This window comes from Lampetra fluviatilis, unplaced genomic scaffold (assembly GCF_964198595.1).
Source record: "Lampetra fluviatilis unplaced genomic scaffold, kcLamFluv1.1 SCAFFOLD_852, whole genome shotgun sequence".
Lineage (NCBI taxonomy): Eukaryota > Metazoa > Chordata > Hyperoartia > Petromyzontiformes > Petromyzontidae > Lampetra > Lampetra fluviatilis.
This window is the reverse complement of record NW_027621814.1, coordinates 21,603-27,500: the sequence shown is the minus strand read 5'-3', so window position 1 is coordinate 27,500 and position 5,898 is coordinate 21,603. Positions and strand designations below refer to the sequence as shown.

The 5,898-nt window shown below is 45.9% G+C and overlaps 1 long non-coding RNA gene across 2 annotated transcripts in view; it reads right to left on the bottom strand.

Moving 5' to 3' along the window:
- Positions 1-1,699, bottom strand: part of LOC144955729 (uncharacterized) — a 14,314-nt gene extending 12,615 nt beyond the window's left edge. Inside the window, exon 1 of one of the 2 annotated variants that reach the window (XR_013641793.1) lies at positions 1,638-1,699. This is a non-coding gene — a long non-coding RNA (uncharacterized LOC144955729). The remainder of the gene's footprint in view (positions 1-1,637) is intronic. The other variant, XR_013641792.1, reaches the window with a different exon arrangement.
- Between the last annotated feature and the right edge of the window lie 4,199 nt (positions 1,700-5,898).

Below are 5,898 nucleotides of genomic sequence, written 5' to 3'. Positions count from 1 at the left end.
ACACACACACAGACACACACACAGACACACACACAGACACACACACAGACAGACAGACACACACACAGACACACACAGACACACACACAGACAGACACACACACAGACACACACACAGACACAGACACACACAGACACACACACAGAAACACACACAGACACAGACAGACACACACACAGACACACACAGAAACACAGACATATACTATGAATTGTTGATACTTTAGTCTGTATAGTATATATAGTATATATAATGTGTAGTATATAATGTGTATATAGTTAATATATTATATATAATGTAGTCTGTATAGTATATATAATATATAGTTTATATATAATGTGTATATAGTTAATATATTATATGTAATATATAGTCTATATAATATTTAGTTTATATATAATGTGTATATAGTTAATATATTATATGTAATATATAGTCTATATAATATTTAGTTTATATATAATGTGTATATAGTTAATATATTATATATAATATATAGTATATTTAATATATAGTTTATATATAATGTGTATATAGTTAATATATTATATAAATAAAACTCTGATTTGTTGATACTTTAGTCTATAGAGTCTATATAGTATATATACATATAATATATAGTATATATAGTATATATGTATAATATGTATAGTATATAATGTGTATATAGTATCTGTAGTATATGTAGTATAATAATGTGTATATAGTATATAATGTATATATAATGTGTATAATGTATATATAATGTATATGTAGTGTATGTAGTATAATAATGTGTATATAGTATATAATGTATATAATGTATATAATGTGTATATAGTATATAATGTATATAATGTGTATATAGTATATAATGTATATAATGTATATATATAGTATATATAGTGTATATAGTATATAATGTATATATAATGTATATGTAGTGTATGTAGTATAATAATGTGTATAAAGTATATAATGTATATATAATGTGTATAATGTATATATAATGTATATGTAGTGTATGTAGTATATAATGTGTATATAGTATATAATGTGTATAATGTATATATATAGTATATGTAGTGTATGTAGTATAATAATGTGTATATAATGTATATAATGTATATATAATGTATATATAGTGTATGTAGTATATAATGTGTATATAGTATATAATGTATATATAATGTATATATAGTATATGTAGTATATAATGTGTATATAGTATATAATGTATATATAATGTATATATATAGTATATGTAGTGTATGTAGTATAATAATGTGTATATAATGTATATAATGTATATATAATGTATATATAGTATATGTAGTATATAATGTGTATATAGTATATAATGTGTATAATGTATATATAATGTGTATATAGTGTATGTAGTATATAATGTGTATATAGTATATAATGTATATATAATGTATATATAATGTATATGTAGTGTATGTAGTATATAATGTGTATATAGTATATAATGTGTATAATGTATATATAATGTGTATATAGTGTATGTAGTATATAATGTGTATATAGTATATAATGTATATATAGTATGTATATAGTATATGTAGTGTATGTAGTATATAATGTGTATGAAGTATGAAGTATAAAGTCTCTAAACTCTGATAATTGTTGCTACTTTGAGGATCTCTGTGGATTGGAGCCGCTTCTGACCAGACGCCGTCGATTCGATTCCGTTCGATTCCTCCGCCGTCGATTCCTCAGGCCCACAACGCTGTTGGGGACGGGGAGGAATCGATTATTTGGAATCGGCGCTCGTCGATTCCTAGGGTTCGATTCGCTTCAGCACCAAGGACAACGGCCATAGGCGATTCGATTCAGAGGGAATCGTAACCTTCGATCCGGCTCGGTCGACTCCACAAGCCCACAACGCTGTTAAGGGCGCGGCAGAATCGATTATTTGGAATCGACGTCTTCGATTCCAAGAGGGCGATTCACGTTCAGCACCGAGGACAGCGGTCACGGGCGATTCGAATCTCAGGAATCGAAACCGTCGATTCTCCCTGTCGATTCCGAGACTCGCCGTAGGATTAGCTCGAAGGCGATTCGATTCCCAGGAATCGAAATGAATCGATTCCGGAGTGCGACGCAGCTGAGGCCTTCGGCCGAACAGAGGCCGAATCGATTGGGAAATCGACGGCATCGATTCCTTGCCCCACGTATCTCTACGGGGAGAATCGATTCTGTTAATCGACGCTCGGTATCGGCGGCTTAGCGATCGGAGATTGGCTTTGTGTCTCAGAGGAAGTGAATGGGTGGAATCGATTTGAGGGAATCGGTGGACAAAGTCTCGATTCCTCATGCAGGATGATGTCATCTGTACCACTCACTCACCCACTCACTCACTCACACAGTCACTCACTCACCCACACAGTCACTCACTCACTCACTCACCCACTCACTCACTCACCCACTCACACACTCACTCACTCACTCACCCACTCACCCACTCACTCACTCACCCACACAATCACTCACCCACTCAGTCACTCACTTACCCACTCACTCACCCACTCACTCACTCACTCACCCACTCACTCCCTCAGCCACTCACTCACTCACCCAGCCACTCACTCACTCACTCACTCATCCACTCACTCACCCACTCACTCACTCACTCACCCACTCACTCCCTCAGCCACTCACTCACTCACCCAGCCACTCACTCACTCACTCACCCACTCACTCACTCACTCAACCACCCACTCACTCACTCACCCACTCACTCACCCACTCACTCACTCACCCACTCACTCAGTCACTCACTCACTCACTCACCCACTCACTCACTCACTCACTCACCCACTCACTCACTCACTCACTCACCCACTCACTCACTCACTCACCCACTCACTCACTCACTCACTCAACCACCCACTCACTCACTCACCCACTCACTCACCCACTCACTCACTCACCCACTCACTCAGTCACTCACTCACTCACTCACCCACTCACTCACTCACTCACTCAACCACCCACTCACTCACTCACCCACTCACTCAGTCACTCACTCACTCACTCACCCACTCACTCACTCACTCACTCACCCACTCACTCACTCACTCACCCACTCACTCACTCACTCACCCACTCACTCACTCACTCACTCACCCACTCACTCACTCACCCACTCACTCATTCACTCACTCACCCACTCACTCACTCACTCACTCACCCACTCACCCACTCACTCACCCACTCACTCACTCACTCACTCACCCACTCACTCACTCACTCACCCACTCACTCACTCACTCACTCAGTCACTCACTCACTCACTCACCCACTCACTCACTCACTCACTCACCCACTCACTCACTCACTCACCCACTCACTCACCCACTCACTCACTCAACCACCCACTCACTCACTCACTCACTCACTCACCCACTCACTCACTCACTCACTCACCCACTCACTCACCCACTCACTCACTCACTCACACAGTCACTCACCCACTCACTCACCCACTCACCCACTCACTCACTCACTCACCCACCCACTCACTCACTCACTCATCCACTCACTCACTCACTCACCCACTCACCCACTCACACACTCACTCACTCACTCACTCACCCACCCACTCACTCACCCACTCACTCACTCACCCACTCACTCACCCACTCACTCACTCACTCAATCACTCACTCACCCACCCACTCACTCACTCAGTCACTCACTCACCCACCCACTCACTCACCCACTCACTCACCCACCCACTCACTCACCCACTCACTCACTCACTCACCCACCCACTCACTCACCCACTCACTCACCCACCCACTCACTCACCCACTCACTCACTCACTCACCCACTCACTCACTCAACCACTCACTCAGTCACTCACTCACCCACCCACTCACTCACCCACTCACTCACCCACCCACTCACTCACCCACTCACTCACTCACCCACTCACTCACCCACTCACTCACTCACTCAATCACTCACTCACCCACCCACTCAATCACTCACCCACTCACTCACTCACTCACCCACTCACTCACTCACTCAGTCACTCACCCACTCACTCACTCACTCACCCACCCACCCACTCACTCACTCACTCAGTCACTCACTCAACCACTCACTCAGTCACTCACTCACCCACCCACTCACTCATCCACTCACTCACCCACCCACTCACCCACTCACTCACTCACCCACTCACACACTCACTCACTCACTCACACACTCACTCACTCACTCACCCACCCACTCACTCACCCACTCACTCACCCACCCACTCACTCACCCACTCACTCACTCACTCACTCACTCACTCACACAGTCACTCACCCACTCACTCACCCACTCACTCACCCACTCACTCACCCACCCACTCACTCACTCACCCACTCACTCACCCACCCACTCACTCACCCACTCACTCACTCACCCACCCACTCACCCACTCACTCACCCACTCACCCACCCACTCACTCACCCACTCACTCACCCACTCACTCACCCACTCACTCACTCATTCACTCACCCACTCACTCACCCACTCACTCACCCACTCACTCACTCATTCACTCACCCACTCACTCACCCACTCACTCACCCACTCACTCACTCACTCATCCACTCACTCACTCAGTCACTCACTCACCCACTCACTCACTCACCAACTCAGCCACTCACTCACTCACCCACTCACTCACCCACTCACTCACCCACTCACTCACCCACTCACTCACTCACCCACTCACCCACTTACCCACCCACTCACTCACTCACTCACTCACCCACTCACTCACTCACCCACTCACCCACTCACCCACTCACTCACCCACTCACTCACTCACCCACTCACCCACTCACCCACTCACTCACCCACTCACTCACTCACCCACTCACCCACCCACTCACTCACCCACTCACCCACTCACTCACTCACTCACCCACCCACTCACTCACTCACTCACCCACTCACTCACTCACTCACCCACTCACTCACCCACCCACTCACTCACCCACTCACTCACCCACTCACCCACTCACTCACTCACTCACACACTCACTCACTCACTCACTCACACACTCACTCACTCACCCACCCACTCACTCACCCACTCACTCACCCACTCACTCACTCACTCACTCACACAGTCACTCACCCACTCACTCACCCACTCACTCACTCACTCACCCACTCACTCACTCACTCACTCACCCACTCACCCACGCACTCGCCCACTCACTCACTCACCCACTTACCCACTCACCCACCCACTCACTCACTCACCCACTCACTCACTCACTCACTCACCCACTCACTCACTCACCCACCCACTCACTCACCCACTCACTCACCCACTCACCCACTCACTCACTCACCCACTCACACACTCACTCACTCACTCACTCACACACTCACTCACTCACTCACCCACCCACTCACTCACCCACTCACTCACTCACCCACCCACTCACTCACCCACTCACTCACTCACTCACTCACACAGTCACTCACCCACTCACTCACCCACTCACTCACCCACTCACTCACCCACCCACTCACTCACTCACTCACCCACTCACTCACCCACCCACTCACTCACCCACTCACTCACCCACCCACCCACTCACCCACTCACTCACCCACTCACCCACCCACTCACTCACCCACTCACTCACCCACTCACTCACCCACTCACTCACTCATTCACTCACCCACTCACTCACCCACTCACTCACCCACTCACTCACTCATTCACTCACCCACTCACTCACCCACTCACTCACCCACTCACTCACTCACTCATCCACTCACTCACTCAGTCACTCACTCACCCACTCACTCACTCACCAACTCAGCCACTCACTCACTCACCCACTCACTCACTCACCCACTCACTCACCCACT